Source organism: Pan paniscus, chromosome 2 (genome assembly GCF_029289425.2).
Source record: "Pan paniscus chromosome 2, NHGRI_mPanPan1-v2.0_pri, whole genome shotgun sequence".
Lineage (NCBI taxonomy): Eukaryota > Metazoa > Chordata > Mammalia > Primates > Hominidae > Pan > Pan paniscus.
In genome coordinates, this window is record NC_085926.1 from 759,490 (window position 1) to 778,161 (window position 18,672).

General features: G+C 36.1%; 1 long non-coding RNA gene across 2 annotated transcripts in view; it reads left to right on the forward strand.

The window, feature by feature from the left end:
* LOC117979569 (uncharacterized) overlaps nt 1-18,672 on the forward strand; it is a 284,518-nt gene that overhangs the window by 209,347 nt on the left and 56,499 nt on the right. For both annotated transcript variants that reach the window (XR_008624663.2, XR_008624664.2), the window contains exon 4: nt 6,003-6,038. This is a non-coding gene — a long non-coding RNA (uncharacterized LOC117979569). The remainder of the gene's footprint in view (nt 1-6,002; nt 6,039-18,672) is intronic.

An 18,672-nucleotide genomic window follows, 5' to 3' on the forward strand; every position in this document is an offset into this window, starting at 1 on the left:
CAAACATCAGGGCAACAAAAAAATTAGAGCCATTTTTGAGTCATTGACCACCAACATTTGAGAGTTTTTTCCTGGATGAACATTCCTTCTGCCTTTGGAAATAAATTAATGTTTTAGAGCAGGGGTTAGCACACTTTTTCCATAGAGAACCAGATAGTAAATATTTTGGGCCTTGCTGGATAAATAGTCTCTGTCACAAGGACTTGTCTCTACTTTTATAGGGTGAAAACACCTGTAGACAATGTGTAAATGAGTGGGCATGGTTGTCTTCCATCTAAACATTATTTACATAGTGGGTAGTAGATCATATCTGAGCCACAGTCATAGCTGGCTGACCCTGTTTTAGAAAATTATTGGGAACAGGTGTGTAAAAAGTTGAAGTAAACAAATGCAATATTAAGATACTATCACATAATGATGAATGTTCACCAAATGTCTTCTTTGAATATCAGTGCAAACCTGGCCTGACTTTGATACTGATACTTCCAACTAAGGGCGGAATCCATAGTCAGCAAAAATTATTACTTTTTGTATGTCTTTTGCTGTTACAGAGCAGAGTAAACAATTAATTCAGCTTAGATTAAAGGAAGGCATAGTTTAATAATAAATAGACCTCACAGAAACACAAGCCCAGAAACTAACATAGAGGCTGGGTATCATGAGATATAAAAATGGGAGTAAAAATTTAGGACAGTACCAGGTACTTATTTCAGCCCATAGGCAATCTTATTTTTCTTTTAGAAAAAATCTTTTAAGGCTGGGTAGTTGGCTTATGTCTATAATCCCAAGGCGGGAGGATTGCTTGAGCCCAGTGGTTATCAGCCTGGGCAACATGGTGAGACCTTGTCTCCACAAAAATATAAAAAATTAGCTGTGTGTGGTGGTGCATACCTGCAGTTCCAGCTACTGGGAAGACTGAGGTGGGAGGATTGCTTGAGCTTGGGAGTCAAGGCTGCAGTGAGCCATGATCGCACCACTGCACTCCAGCCTAGACAACAGAGTGAGACCCTGTCTCAAAACAAAACAAAACAAAAAGAAAAACCCTGTAAGATTAATGTTGATATTATCCCCATCTTACAAATAAGAAAACTGAGTCACAGACCACTGCTAAAGAAGTTTCTCTTGGCCACAGCTTAGAAAATATTAGAGCCAGATTTTTTATCCAGCCAGTGCACCTCAGGAGCCAATAATCTTAGACGTTGACCAACTGGTTTAAGTCAATTTGCTCTTTGAAGTTTGAGCTAAACTGTGAAAACAACTAGGATTTATCTAATCATAGTAGCTAACATCTATGAATCAATATATGCCAGGGCTTTATACAAATCAGCTCCTTTAATCTTCACAACCCTACTTAGTGGACAAAAAAAAGAGACACTGTCACCCAAAGTGATATAAATGCAATTGGTAGAGCCAGGACTCTATCCTGGTGAGTCTGCCCTTAGAGAGTATAAACTTAATCTTTAGGGCAAGCAAAATAATCTTAAAAAACATAATATACGATGTGCAGAGACCAGGCTGCTGAAATCAGCAAGAGACTGATTTGCTAGGCAAGGTGGTTCCCAGATTATGGAACCAGTGAAGGAGGATAATTTTTTAATATAGGAAGCAACTGAGAACCACTGTAGAGTTGTCAGTCAGGAAGGTTTGCTTGACAGCAGTAAACACTGGAGACTGTAAGGGAGTTTGAAAAATGAGGGATCCAAAAGCAATCATGAGTTTTGTGTTATCCTGCGGAAGAGTGAGAGTAGTAAGAAACTGAGAAGAGAGAATTACTTGGAGACATATTTCAAAGGAAAATATGATTTGACACTGACAGGTCACAGAAGATAAAGCAAAAAATAGTCAAGATTAATTCACATGCTTAGCCTGGGATACTTGACAAAAGATGTTATCACAGACAAACTGAATAAGTTTAGTTAAAGAAGCCAGTTTGAATTAAAAGTAAGTTTGGTTAAATTCACTCGTAAATTTAAAGAGATATGCCATTTTGGCAATTACAAATCTAGAGATGGAGTACAGTTCATAGAGCATAAAGAATGAGAAAAGCCATTCAGTTTAGAGGTGAGAACACCATCAGTTACTTATGTCTACAAGAGTAAATTCAACAGAGTGGTGTGAATTGAAGGTCATTTGGTGGGGATGAAATAAGTTAACAATTTGAAACCATAACATAATGAGTTTGCATGGAGTAATAATGCTCATGTTAGATTTCAAGGAATTAATAAAAATGGCAAATGGAAATGCAGTTAGCAGGAACCTAGATCATGTAGCACACATTTCAGAACATTGTCCATAACAGAAGGAAACTGCAGTGGATGACTCCAGGACAAATAGGTAGTTTTCCTTTCTTTTTTAAAGTTGGTGAAGACCTAGTTTTTCCTTATTGTATATTTAGTTTTCCTCCTTTAGCTCCAAGGTAAAATATATAAGTGCTATTTGTTTTCTAGCAATATTTTTCCCAGAAGCAGAATAAGTTGTAGAAGAGATATATTTTAATTATTTATTGAAAATGTAAACTGCTTCAAGCAATATAACACCATAAATAAAAATGGCTAATTTTGAAAGCATGAGAGTGTACACAAGTCTGATAATTTCAATTCTCCATCAACTCAAAGAGGCATCATGGGAGCAATTTATATAATCTTCACTCTCCTTGTCACAAATTCACCCTGAGGGAAACTAATCTTGATGGAGAAGTCTGACTGTCTTGGGTAGGGAAAAATGCATATGTGAGTATTCTCATGATGAAATTTAAACTATGATTTTGGTGAAATATTTGAAATGTAACTAAAAATACAGCTTTCTCCAAATTGCTACAATATAGTTTTTAATTATGTTATCTTTCTCCTTTTTTAAATCTGTGGATCTATTTTCAAGCTATTCCAATAGCTAACATTTTCATTTTTACCCCCTACTCATAAGGTACCACTGTTTGCCGATTATCATGTAAGATTTAATGTTATTGATCATTGCTTATAATGTGTGCCTAGAGACAGAGAACAAGCTTCCCTATCCAGTTTCTATTTTCCCTTCAGGTTAATAGGTTTCCCTTTCCCAATCATTGAGTATTGCACATAAGAACAAGGAGAAAAATGTCTGTTGAGGTATATTTAGAAAAGAAAAAGAAGGAAAATCCTCATTTAATAGTGATCTTGCGTTTTTCTCTAGTTCATTAGAAAATCAGCCAATGTATGAAGACTAAGCTTTAATTAATGAAGTTGTCCTATATTATAAGAGGGTTCCAGGATGTATCTTACATGCAAATGTTTTCATCTTTTTAAGGTAATTCTATTAATATACCTGCTGTGCCCTAAGGGTCCTAGTCTGAGTACATTTATCCCTTTAGCAAGATTTGGGGGTGGAGGCCATTTGTATTCTATTCTATTCTATTCTATTCTATTCTATTCTATTCTATTCTATTCTATTCTATTCTATTCTATTCTATTCTATTCTATTCATGTTGGACTTCAGTTGGTGATTAGACACAGTAGACAATGTCATGTAGGGTTAGATATTCATGTATGGTTTAGATGCAGGTAGATTTTACCTCCACAATCATATGAACATTGAGTGTGTCTCATTGGATTTCTGTAAGAATGACATGAAGTGAAGAATTTAAACTTCTTGACAAATTACATGACACAGAAACTACTCCATAAGTGTTAGATAATCTTTTGTACATGAATGGGAAATAATAATATATATTCATATTTTCATGTTTTGGCCTAAAGGAAATCTAGATATTAAATACTAGATCCTGGTGGGAAGATTATTTTTTTTTCAGGGTGGAAACTGAGCAGATGGAGGACAAGGATGGGGAAGATTTTTCTATACTTTTGTTATGTTTTTGGACTTTAATCCGTATGACTGTATTATCTATTTGAAAAGGCAAATATAAAAGTCATCTGAGCTTTTTGTCGTCATAATGGTATCCTTTCTGACAATCGTTGCTTTTAATCCTAAAATGTCTCATCAAGTGCCTTTGTCTCACAATTTATCTGTGGAACATATATGCTTGTGTGTGCAGTGAGGGCTACTCAGACTGTGAACTCAGAACAGGCAAAATGTAAATGCTCATTTAATTGCTGTTTTCTAGATCTAACCAATTTCTATGACTGTGTGAAAGTGGTTAATGAGGTTTTTCTTTCTCTTTATCAGATGATAGTCCACCTTCTAAGATAAACCTTCTCTGTGTTGAAGTCAGGCTTACATAAGGAATAAGTTATTAATTATCATGAAATCTAATAATTAATAGCTTTATTAGAAGACTAGGGAGAACTGATTTACTACTAATAGTAATTATTCTTAATTACAGCTAACCTTTGTTGGAGTGTACAGTGCAAAGCACTTTAAATGTATTATTTTATTTGATTTCCCTAGCAACCGTATGTGGTACATGGTAGACGGTAGATGCTAGATTAATAAAATGACAAATAACCACTTGGAAAATTTGTCTAAAATCATGTGGCTGGTAAATGGTCTCAGACCCAAGCCTTTTTAATGCCAAAGCTTTTTAATCCCTATGCTCTAGACCATCACACTGCTGTATGTAAGCAGCTTTCAATTATGTATTTTAAGAAATTTTTATTTAGCAACTATTTCTGGAGTAATTAGTGATTGTTCCATTTTGTAGGGAACTGGGGTTGCCAAGTCGACAGATATTGGGCTCATAATTCATTTCATACATTGACAGCATGCATGCAATTAACCATCTCAAATGGTAGCACTGTCATGAGAAACTGCCTGTTCAGTCTCATGCATTTCTGTAGTATTGTAATCCAAAGATAGTGGGGTCTCATAGAATAAAATCAAATATATTATCCATGATCTGAGCTATCAGATGTTATCCAGATCTGAACTATCCATGAAAACATTTATTGTTTTCCTCAATATCACTCAAAATAGATTTTAGCCCTCTTATAAAGAGTTTAAACAGCAATGATAACAATAACAAAAATGGCTTTTTATTTTCTGGCTAAATTATACTTTACCTATATTCATGGTTGTTTACAATTAAAAATGATCATTCTCAATAGAATGTATATACATGGTCAAAAGCTGTATCCACATATTACCAAAAGAAACTGGTGATTTTCTTTTTTAAAAAAGTAACATTCAAAGTCGTTTTGTTACAGGAAGAAAAAAATGTCTATGAAAGCTGGATATTTTATTTTTCATTTATTTTTGTTGTATCATGTGAAGAGAGCTGGAGATTCTCTGTTTCATAATTTTAATATATGGATTAAATTGGATTATTCAGAAAAATTCTACTTATAACACTTCTCTGTACTGTTTTATTACTTGCAGCTACATAACTCTAATCCTAATAGAACCCCTGTTATTCATGACGCTATGTAAGCTTTGTTGCATTATTCATGTTTACTTTATTTAAATTTGTGTCTGTGAACTGTTTGATCTGTGAGGCTCTCAGGAAACTGTCATCAACAGAAATGACAAGACCAAGCTTGCAAATTACATTTTTTATATGTGCTAAAGTCTAGACTTCTATGTTTTGCTAAAGAAATCACCCTATTAAAAAATAATAACATGTATCCTTAAAGCAGAGTGTCTATGATTTATAGGAGCAATAGGCTTGCTCAGAGGTGGGGTGCCTGCAGTATCTTTACCCTGTTTACTTGTTCCAGGTGCCTATTGACTTCTCACATTGTTGCCACTATAACGTGAATACAAGCTGAAACTCACAATTGTTACGTTTTGAAACTTGCTAAAGTAATGTTTTTCTCTTGCTCTAAATATTTGAAGATATATTTGAATAGATCAGTGTCTTTTCAACCATTTTTAAAGCACACATTGTCTTGTGCTTCTCTTTTTAATAGGGTGGAGATGAGTGAGACTTGTTTTCCCATTTTTGACATGCTTGAGCAAGAAAACAGAGCTTTCCACCATCCCCCAAATGGAAAAACCGCACCGTGCTAGATGGGTTTTGAAAAATAAAAACACAAATCAAAACCTTCTAACAGCACATCTGTTCTTATTTACAGGAATTAGACGACATAAGCTGCAGCTCAGAATCAGAGGTAAGCATTACATTTAATCTGTCATGCCTGCAGGTTTTTATGAAGTTCAAACATTTTAAAAGGTTCGGCTTGATAAAACTCCCTCATTATGTTCCTTGAGGTAGTCCTGTCATCTTTGTCCAGTGTCTGACTAACAACATTTCCAGTTCAGTAAGAGCAGACGTTGCTCATTGCATTTTATTTGATCTCAGGCTATTTAATACCATAAGATGTTGTGTGCACACCATTCCTTTGGGATTTTAAACCATTAGGTTAAAGGTACATCCAATTATGTGATATCTTTAAGCAACTTGAAGGTGCAGTTTTATATATAGAAATTTACCACTGAACTATACTGAAATGAAGTTAAGGTTGTGAAACACACTGACAAAAGATAGGGAATCCAAAGTTAGGAATGACATTTTGTCCTTCCCTTGTGCTATACTGAAAATGAAGGAAGTTGAGTTGAGTACAAGATAAACTCAAAGACACTGAGGATTTTCCTTTTTAAAATGTCCTTATAGATGCATCATACACAAGGTAACAATAATAGCTGTACTTATGGAATAGCCGGGAGTTTAAAACACCCTTTCACTGATACGATTGTACTGGAACCTAAAACAGTCCTATTCACATAAGAAATCGGTGATTTTAGTCTGTTTTCCCCAATGAGAACACAGAGAATCTACAAGTAATTGTTATTTTTTTTTTTACAATTGCAAAAGCAGTAAGAAATGTAGCAGCATGTCAGAGCCTGTTCTTCAGACATCAAGGTTGGTACTGTCTGTACTACACAGTCTCACTGCTGCCTATAAGTATATATGCGTGCACCTATCAACACACTTATGTACAAACACACATACCAGTGGATAGTGAGAGGAAGAACAAAAGAACCAGAGACCAAGTAATATGTATTTGCTGGATAAATTAAGATGTTCTCTCTTTCATGCAATTCAATTCAAACTGCTTTAAACATTAAAAGAAATGTATTGGCTGATGAAAACATAAAAGTCCAGAGTCACTGTTCTTGTGAGTTTCCTAGATTTGTCCTCAAGTGTGCCAGATTTACTGTGGGCATGCCTTGTGCTTGCAAAAGGTCGATGGCAGTTTCGGGAAATCTGTGACCCAGAGTTCACAGCATAAATCCTGAGTTTCCAATAGGTTGAAATAGCCATGAAACCATCCTGTAGCCAAGCGTAAAGCACATAGACTTGGATTAGCTTCAGTGGTCATCATGGTAAGGGAGAATGGAATATCCTGTTTGCATTGAACAGATATACTTCCCCATTATAGAGAAATTGTCTATCTCATATGACTACAAGGATGTTCTGCAATGGGGAATAGTATATTAATTCTATGCACACAACCTCAATATGTACTATAACTCTGTTTTAGTATGTAACTACTCTGTGCTAGGTATGTAGAATTCTCATTATTTGACTTTAGGTATAAAGGGATACATAAGTGTACTCCTAAATATGTGTAAGATCATACTTATGTTATGATAAATAAATCCATCAATTCATTTTTATTTCATTCAGTTTAATTTTTATTTGTACACATTTTCATGTATGGGGTACCTGTGAATTTTTATTTGTAGACATTGTCGTGTGGGGTTCATGTGAATTTTCTTACATGTGTATAGTGTGTAGTAAACAAGTCAGAATATTTAGGGCGCCCATTGTCTGAATACATTTTGTTAACTATAATCTACCCTGCTATCAAACATTGAATCAATCCCATCTAACTGCATGTTTATACCCTTTAACTCATTTCTCTTTATACTCCCCCTACCCCTAACTCACTCCTCCCAATCTCTATTATCTTTCTTTCCACTCTCTACCTCCATGTGATCAAATATTTTCACTCCAGCATATAAGTGAGAACATACAATATTTGCCTTTTTGTGCCTGGCTTAGTTCACTAAAGATAATGACCTCCAGTTCCATCAATGTTATGTCAAATGGCATGTTTTCTTTCTTTTTATGGACAAATAGTATTCCATTGTGTATATACCACATTTTCTTTAAACATTCATTCACTGATGGACACTTATCTTTATTTTCTACCTTTGTTATTATAAATAGTGCCATAATAAACATGCAAATACAGGTATTCCTGTGGTATACTGATTTCCTTTGGGTAGATATCAGTAATAGGATTGCTGGATCAAATGATAGTTCCATTTTTAGTGTTTTGAGGTATTTCCATCCTGTTTTGTATAGTGGTTGTACTAGTTTACATACCTACCAACTGTGTATGGGTGCTCCCTTTTCTCTGCATCCTTGCCAACATTCATTATTTTTTGTCTTTATAATAATGGCCATTTTGATTGGGGTAAGATGATACCTCCTTGTGGTTTTGATTTGAATTTATCTGATTAGTGACACTGAGCATTTTTCATATAACTGTTGGCCATGGGTATGTCTTCTTTTGAGAAATATGTATTCATGTCTTTTGCACACTTTTTTTCTTTTTTCTTTTTTGAGACAGAATTTCTTTCTTGTTGCCCAGGCTGGAGTGCAATGGCGCGATCTTAGCTCACTGCATCCTCTGCCTCCCGGGTTCAAGCGTTTCTCCTGTCTCAGTCTCCTGAGTAGCTGAGATTACAGGCACATGCCACCACACCCAGCTAATTTTTGTATTTTTAGTAGAGATGGGTTTCATCTTTTTTTTTTCTGTCGAGTTGCTTGATTTCCCTGTATATTCTGGATATTGGTCTGCTGTCATGCATTTAGTTTGCAAAGATTTTCTCCCATTCAATAGGTTTCTTCACACTGATCATTATTTCTTTTGTTGTGCAGAAGCTCTTTAGTTTAAGTCTCATTTGTCCATTTTTGTTTTTGTTGTCTCTGCTTTGGAAATCTTAGTCATAAATTCTTTGCCTAGACCAATGCCCAAGAGAGATTTCCCTAGGTTTTCTTCCAGTATTTTTATAGTTTTGGGTCTTACATTTAAGTTTTTAATCCATTTTTGTTGATTTTTGTATATGGTTAGAGATAGGGATCTAGTTTCTTTCTTCTGCATGTGGCTATCCAGTTCTCCCAGCACCATTTATTCAAGAAGGTGTCCTTCCCCCAATATAAATTCTTGTCAGCTTTGTTCAAGATCAGTTGGCTGTAAATATGTGACTGTGTTTCTGGGTTCTCTATTTTGTTCCACTGGGATATATGTCTATTTTTAAACCAATACCATGTGTTTTGGTTAGTATAGCTTTGTAATATATTTTAAAGTCAGGTAATGTGATGCCTTCAGCATTGTTCCTTTTGTTCAGGATTACTTGGTTATGCAGGCTTTTATTTCACTCTATATGAATTTTAGAACTTTGTACAAAAATTCTGTGAAGAATGATGGTATTTTGATAGGGATTGCATAATCTGTGGATTGTTTTGGGAAATATGGTCATTTTCGTGATATTCTTCTGATCTTTGAGGATGGGATTTTTTTTCATTTTTGTTCTCTTCTATTTATTTAATCAATGTTTTGTAATTTTCCTTGTAGAGATCTTAAATTTAGTCCTAGGGGCTTTAATTTTTATAGCTATTGTAAAAGTCATTGGCTTCCTGATTTCTTTTTCAGATAGATGACTATTGGTATATAGAAATGCTACTTTTTTTTTTTTTTTTTTTTGAGAAGAAGTCTCGCTCTGTCACCCAGGCTGGAGTGCAGTGGTGCGATCTCGGCTCACTGCAAGCTCCACCTCCTGGGTTCACGCCATTCTCCTGCCTCAGCCTCCCGAGTAGCTGGGACTACAGGCGCCCGCCACCACGCCCGGCTAATTTTTTGTATTTTTGGTAGAGACGGGGTTTCACCGTGTTAGCCAGGATGGTCTCGATCTCCTGACCTCGTGATCCGCCCGCCTCGGCCTCCCAAAGTGCTGGGATTACAGGCGTGAGCCACCACGTCCGGCCGAAATGCTACTGATTTCTGTATATTGATTTTGTATTCTGCAAACTTACTGAATCCATTTATCAAATCTAAGAGCTTTTTGGTAGAGTTGTTAGGTTGTTCTCAATAAAAGATCATATTATCAGCAAAGAGGAACAATTTGAATTCTTCTTTTCCAATTTGGATGCCTTTTACTTATTTTTCTTGCCTGATTGGCTAGGACTTCTAATACTACGTTGAATAGGCATGGTGAAAGTGGGCACCCTTGTCTTGTTCCATTTGTTAGAGGAAAGGCTTTCAACGTTTCCCATTCAGTTTGATGTTAGCTGTGGGTTTGTCATATATGGCCTTTATTATTGTGAGGTGTTTTTTTCTATGTTTAGTTTTTGAGAGTTTTTATCCTGAAGGAATGTTGAATTTTATCAAATGCTTGCTCTGTGTCTATTGAGATTATCATATTTTTTTCTTCATTCTGTTGATGTGATGTATTACATTTATTGATTTGCATATGTTGAACCATCCTTGCATCCCTGGGATAAATCTCACTCAATTGTGTTATCTTTTTAATATGTTGTTGGATTTTGTTTGCTAATATTTTGTTGAGGAATTTTTGTGTATGTTCATCAGTAATATTAGTCTATAGTTTTCTTTTGTTGTTGTTGTGTCTTTGTCTGGTTTTAATATCAGGGTGATGCTGCTCTCATAGAATGAGTTAGAGGGATTCCCTCCTCTTCAAGAGGGAATTTTTTGGAATAGTTTCAGGAAGATTGGTATTAATTCTTTGTAAATTTGGTGGAATTTGGCAGTGAAACCATCTGGTGCTGGGATTTTCTTTGTTAGAAGATTGTTTATTCCTAATTCAACCCTGCTACTTGTTATTGGTCTGTTCAGGTTTTCTGTTTCTTCTCGATTCTATCTTGGTAGGTTGTGTATTTCCAATACTTTATCTATTTCCTCTCGGTTTTCCAGTTTGCCAAAGTATAGTTGTTCATAATAGTCTCTGATGATCTCTTTATTTCTGTAGCATCAGCTGTAATGTCTCCTTTATCATTTCTGATTTTGTTTATTTGAGCCCTCTCTCAGCTTTATTAGTTTAGCTAGCAGTTTATCTATTTTGTCTATCTTTTCAAAGAATCCACTTATCATTTTGTTGATTCTTTTAAAAATATTTATTTCTTATAAATAAGTTTTATTTTCTATTCAGTGGGTACATGTACAGGTTTGTTACATAGGTATATTGCATGATGCTGAAGTTTGGGGTACGATTGATCCCATAACTCAGGTAGTGAGCATACTACTCAACAATGGGTTTTTCAGCCTTCTCTCTCCCCCTTCATCCCTCCCTCTAATAGTCTCCAGTATCTATTTTTGTCATCTTTGTGCCCTGAGTATCCAGTGTTTAGCTCCCACTTATAGTGAGAGCATGCAGCATTTGGTTTTCTGTTTCCATGTTAACTCACTTAGGATAATGGCCTCCAGCTGCATCTGTGATACTGCAAATGACATGATTTTATTCTTTGTGATGGCTGTGTAGTGTTTCATGGTATATATGCATACCATTTTGTTTATCCAGTTCACCATTGATGGGCACCTAAGTTGAGTCCGTGTCTTTGCTATTGTGATTAGTGTTGCAATAAACATGTGAATGCATGTGTCTTATTAGTAAAATGATTCATTTTCTTTTGGAAATATACCCAGTTAATAGAATGGGTGGCCAAATGGTAATTCTGTTTTAAGTTCTTTGATAAATCTCCAAACTGCTTTCCATAATAGCTGACCTAATTGACATTCCCACCAAAAATTTCTAAGCATTCCCTTTTCTCTGCAGCCTTGCCAGCACCTGTTGTTTTCTGACCTTTAAATAATAGCCATTCTGACTGGTGTGAGATGTTATCTTATTGTGGTTTTAATTTGCATTTTTCTTATGATTAGTGTTACTGAACATTTTTTCATATGTTTGTTTGCTTCTTATATGTCTTCTTTTGAGGAGTGTGTTTTCATATCTTTAGTGCTATGTGCCTACTTCAAAATGTTAGATCTCAAAATAAAATATCTGAATGTCTAAATTTCTTGCCAACCTTGGGCTATTTTCATCTATTATTTTGTTAAATTGATTTTATAATTCTTTTATTTTCTCTTCATTCTGAGAGGTACCAATAATTCAAATATTTGGTCACTTTATGTCATACCAAATCACAAAAGATTTCCTCATTCTTTTTTATTCTTTCTGCCTTAATTTTTTGTCTAGCTGGATTATTTCAGAAGAACTGTCTTCAAGTTCTGAAATTCCTTCTGCTCTTAATCTAGTCTATTGTTGAAGTTTTTGATTTTTTATATATATTTTTTTTTATTTTTTATTTTTTATTATTTTTTTTTTGAGATGGAGTCTCACTCTGACACCCAGGCTGGAGTTCAGTGGCTCAATCTCAGCTCACTGCAACCTCCATCTCCCGGGTTCTAGCAATTCTCCTGCCTCAGCCTCCTGAGTAGCTGGGATTACAGGCGTGCACCACCACACCCAGCTAATTTTTGTATTTTTAGTAGGGACGGGGTTTCGCCGTATTGGCCAGGCTGGTCTCGAACTCCTGACCTCAAGTGATCCATCTGCCTCGGCCTCCCAAAGTGCTGGGATTACAGGTGTGAGCCACTGCACCCAACCTATATTTTGTATTTCTTTCAATGAATTCTTCAATTCCATATTTTTATTTGGTTCTTTTCAAAAATATCTATCTCTTTAGTGAATTTCTCATTAATATTATGAACGGATTTTCTGATTTCTTCACATAATTTTTCAGATTTTTTTTTCTCACTGAGCTTATTTAAAATCAGCATTGTGATTTTTTAATTTGGAGTTTGAAAAATTTATTTTTGATTAAAGTGTATTGCTAAAGAATTATTGTTTATTTAGAATTGTCATATTTCCTTGCTTTTTCATGTTTCCTATTTGCTTATGTTGATATCTGCACATCAGATGTATCAGTCACCTTTTTCTGTTTTTGAATTTACTTTGTAGAGGAGGACTTTTTTCTGTATTCATGGTACGGTGAGTAGGACACCTTGGCTTTGATTCTGGCTATGTGCAATAGTGTAGTCTCTGTATGATTTCTTTGGCAGTAAACAGTGTTACTTCTATCTGTGATTTCCTCTTAAGTTGTGATTATTAGTGGAGGCTGTGGTGAAGTTGTGCTGGGGACTGGGATGTTAGGTAGGTCAGTCTTCAGGCCTCAGTGGTAACAAAGGTGGGTTGAGCATGCCCCAATGCCATGAGCATTGTACCCCGAGGCAGTTTACACTAGCCCCCATGTTGGCAATTACTGGAGAGCCAAATTTCGAGCCTCTGTGTGGCTTGCTTGAATGCTGGTAGTGGCAGGCAGTGGTGGATCAGGTAGGTGGGTGGGTTCTCAGGCCACTGGGCAACCAGTGTGCCATGGGCAGTGGCTCATTCACAGCTCACAATCTATTCTAAGCAGTGACACTGTGAGTTTCCCTAACACCTCACTCCAAGCACTGCTAAGCCCCAGGACACTGTCCAGTCATCCAAGTGCTAGGTAAGAAAATGGTGCCTTGCTCTAGCCACTTAGATGTCAGAAAGGGTGTAGGACCCAGCATGAGCTCCCTCCCTGGGTTAGCTTCATTCTACGATCTCCCGACAGCTTCTTGTGTTAGTTTCAGGGCTTAGAGGGCTAGAGGAACTTTCCCATGGCTAAGATTGGATGATTCCACTGTGGGAATATAAGCTGCTAGAAGCCTCTTACTTACCCATTCTAGTATGGAGAACTCACTCCTGGCTCCCACCCAATTCCTGCCCCTAGACAACCCCAGCCAAGCAGGCTGACTCTCTTCTTTCTCTTTCCTTGCTTTTCATATTTTCTCTCACTTTTTTAAGAGAAAAGAGAGAGTTTTCTCTCTTGAATAATGTGTTTTAATTGTGCTTATCACTTCTTCTAAGTAGAAGTGAGCCTAAAATGCTTCTAGTCAGCCATCTTGAAGCCTTTCCTCAAGGCAGTTTTTAAAAATTCAGTTTATTTCTACTTTTCAGTTTCCATTATCCTTACTCTAACAAAGCCAAATTTTAATGCATTGGATAGATATCTTTCATTGGTGTGTGTTTCATAGATTTGTTTTATTGTTTTGTGTGCAAAATAGTGGTTGCCTAAGTCGTATTGTGTTATCTAAAGAAACAAATATGTTTTCTTGGTATTCCTATATTGGCACGGGAACATCTAGTTTATTTCTTCCTATTGTTGTGTGATTCTACAGGGTGAGAATATACTGCAATTTACTTAATCACTTTCTTATTAATGGATAACAATTTGGCTTCCAGCTTCCCACCCACCACAAATATCATTGCAATATTTTTCTGCCAACATCTTCTTAAAAAGTTGTATGAGTAGATATCTGGCTTATACACCTGAAACCAGAATGAAAATGAGTTTGAATGTGTTATTTACATACTTGTTTAGATACTGATGAATGGCTCTCCAAAATGTCTCTACACTCCCCACTAGAAATACATGAGGCTTGTTTATCTTCATCATCTACCAAACTCAGCATTATTCAGTGGCTTCCAAAAACTCTAAATGCTGAAAATACTTACCAATTTGTATATTTTATAAAGGGGTTTAATACAAGTAAGTACTTGGTTTAAAAAAATCAGTGGATGGGATGCAAAAGCAAGTCTAGACTGGGCCTCTAAGAATTATGTGAGAAAAAAATAATCAAATATCTTCTAAAGAGAGTTTCAACCTTGAGACCACCATGGAACTTTTGACCTTAACAACATATGATGCAGCTGCTAAGTGTAAGGAAACTACAACTAGAAAGGAGCTCTCACTATCACTACAGACACAAATACGTCTTGATATCTCCTAAGTGACACTCAGAATGCTGGAGAATTAATCATCACTGCAGGAGTAGCTCAGATCTCTGGACTGATTTCTGCTAGCAGAAAATAGCAAAAAAGGCAAGAAGAAGGTCTTTGTCATTTTCTATTTACCAATTTTATGAGCATTCACCTAACATACAATTTGTTTCTAGAATCTTAGCTGCAAAGGAGTATGGGAAATATATGGGGTTTTCTGGCCTCTATAATGCAAAAAAGCACGTTAAAACCATGTATGAAAAGGATTTTGAAAGAGCCAATTCATAGCATCCACCATGCCAACTTTCTAATGGTTGGCAGTCTAATGTGTGAAAATGACTTTGTGCCTTCTGTCTATTCTTTTTAAAACTGGGATTTCCATTTCTATAAAATACATATTTTTTAAACTTTCTGGTTGTAAACTTGATTATTTTTGTTGGTTTGATTACACATTCTAGATAATAGACACCTTGCCATTTTGTACAATAGAAATATTCCTCATAACATTTTATGCCTGTTGACATAATTTTTTAATTTACAGAAATACTTATTTAGTGTGATAAAATGTGTTATTGTTCCACAGATATCCTGTAATTTGAGTTTTGTTTAACAAGGCCTTTCTTATTCCTAGGCCGTAAGGATGAATTGTCTTTTAATAAATTTATACATGTAATAATGTTTTAAAAAATTAATGCCCTTAATTTATCTGAAAACCATTGTGTGTATTTTGATAGGTAGAGATATCCTTACCCTTGTTTTCCCCTTTTAAGTAAGCTGTTTTTTTAACACCATTTACCTAACAATTATTCATTCTCCATTAAATTGTGTTACACCTTTATTTAATTTCAAGTTCCTGAATGTGTGCATGTGTGTGTATACATGTGTGCACATGTGTTTGGGGTGTTTATTTTGATCCTTTAATGTATCTTATGCATTACATCAATGTCATCCTTTTTTTTATTATTATACTTCAAGTTTTAGGATACATGTGCACAATGTGCAGGTTAGTTACATGTGTATACCTGTGCCATGCTGGTGTGCTGCACCCATTAACTCGCCATTTAGCATTAGGTATATCTCCTAAAGCTATCCCTCCCCCCTCCCCCGACCCCACAACAGTCCCCAGAGTGTGGTGTTCCCCTTCCTGTGTCCTTGTGTTCTCATTGTTCAGTTCCCACCTATGAGTGAGAACATGCAGTGTTTGGTTTTTTGTTCTTAAGATAGTTTACTGAGAATGATGATTTCCAATTTCATCCATGTCCCTACAAAGGACATGAACTCTTCATTTTTTATGGCTGCATAGTATTCCATGGTATATATGTGCCACATTTTCTTAATCCAGTCTATTATTGTTGGACATTTGGGTTGGTTCCAAGTCTTTGCTATTGTGAATAGTGCCTCAATAAACAGACATGTGCATGTGTCTTTATAGCAGCATGATTTCTAGTCCTTTGGGTATATACCCAGTAATGGGATGGCTGGGTCAAATGGTATTTCTAGTTCTAGATCCCTGAGGAATCACCACACTGACTTCCACAATGGTTGAACTAGTTTACAGTCCCATCAACAGTGTAAAAGTGTTCCTATTTCTCCACATCCTCTCCAGCACCTGTTGTTTCCTGACTTTTTAATGATTGCCATTCTAACTGGTGTGAGATGGTATCTCATTGTGGTTTTGATTTGCATTTCTCTGATGGCCAGTGATGGTGAGCATTTTTTCATATGTTTTTTGGCTGCATAAATGTCTTCTTTTGAGAAGTGTCTGTTCATATCCTTTGCCCACTTTTTGATGGGGTTGTTTGTTTTTTTCTTGTAAATTAGTTTGAGTTCATTGTAGATTCTGGATATTAGCCCTTTGTCAGATGAGTAGGTTGCGAAAATTTTCTCCCATTTTGTAGGTTGCCTGTTCACTCTGATGGTAGTGTCTTTTGCTGTGCAGAAGCTCTTTAGTTTAATTAGATCCCATTTGTCAATTTTGTCTTTTGTTGCCATTGCTTTTGGTGTTTTAGACATGAAGTCCTTGCCCATGCTTATGTCCTGAATGGTAATGCCTAGGTTTTCTTCTAGGGTTTTTATGGTTTTAGGTCTAACGTTTAAGTCTTTAATCCATCTTGAATTAATTTTTGTATAAGGTGTAAGGAAGGGATCCAGTTTCAGCTTTCTACATATGGCTAGCCAGTTTTCCCAGCACCATTTATTAAATAGGGAATCCTTTCCCCATTGCTTGTTTTTCTCAGGTTTGTCAAAGATCAGATAGTTGTAGATATGCAGCATTATTTCTGAGGGCTCTGTTCTGTTTCATTGGTCTATATCTCTGCTTTGGTACCAGTACCATGCTGTTTTGGTTACTGTAGCCTTGTAGCATAGTTTGAAGTCAGGTAGCATGATGCCTCCAGCTTTGTTCTTTTGGCTTAGGATGGACTTGGTGATGTGGGCTCTTTTTGGTTCCATGTGAACTTTAAAGTAGTTTTTTCCAATTCTCTGAAGAAAGTCATTGGTAGCTTGATGGGGATGGCATTGAATCTATAAATTACCTTGGGCAGTATGGCCATTGTCACAATATTGATTCTTCCTACCCATGAGCATGGAATGTTCTTCCATTTCTTTGTATCCTCTTTTATTTCATTGAGCAGTGGTTTGTAGTTCTCGTTGAAGAGGTCCTTCACATCCCTTGTAAGTTGGATTCCTAGGTAGTTTATTCTCTTTGAAACAATTGTGAATGGGAGTTCACACATGATTAATGATAAAGGGGATATCACCACCGATCCCACAGAAATACAAACTACCATCAGAGAATACTACAAACACCTCTACGCAAATGAACTAGAACATCTAGAAGAAATGGATAAATTCCTCAACACATACACCGTCCCAAGACTAAACCAGGAAGAAGTTGAATCTCTGAATAGACCAATAACAGGCTCTGAAATTGTGGCAATAATCAGCAGCTTACCAACCAAAAAGAGTCCAGGACCAGATGGATTCACAGCCGAATTCTACCAGAGGTACAAAGAGGAGCTGGTACCATTCCTTCTGAAACATTCCAATCAATAGAAAAAGAAGGAATCCTCCCTAACTCATTTTATGAGGCCAGCATCATCCTGATACCAAAGCCGGGCAGAGACACAACCAAAAAAGAGAATTTTAGACCAATATCCTTGATGAACATCAATGCAAAAATCCTCAATACAATACTGGCAAAGCGAATCCAGCAGCACATCAAAAAGCTTATCCACCATGATCAAGTGGGCTTCATCCCTGGGATGCAAGGCTGGTTCAATATACGCAAATCACTAAATGTAATCCAGCATATAAACAGAGCCAAAGACAAAAACCATATGATTATCTCAATAGATGCAGAAAAGGCCTTCGACAAAATTCAACAACGCTTCATGCTAAAAACTCTCAATAAATTAGGTATTGATGGGACCTATCTCAAAATAATAACAGCTATCTATGACAAACCCACAGCCAATATCATACTGAATGGGCAAAAACTGGAAGCATTCCGTTTGAAAACTGGCACAAGACAGGGATGCCCTCTCTCACCACTCCTATTCAACATGGTGTTGGAAGTTCTGGCCAGGGCAATTAGGCAGGAGATGGAAATAAAGGGTATTCAATTAGGAAAAGAGGAAGCCAAATTGTCCCTGTTTGCAGATGACATGATTGTATATCTAGAAAACCCCATTGTCTCAGCCCAAAATCTCCTTAAGCTGATAAGCAAGTTCAGGAAAGTCTCAGGATACAAAATCAGTGTACAAAAATCACAAGCATTCTTGTACACCAGTAACAGACAAACAGAGAGTCATCCTTTTTTTTATTCCTTTGGGTTCACAGAATACTCTAGGATATATCTCCTCCTTTTGTATTTCTTTTTCAAATTTGAGAACAATCATTGATCTG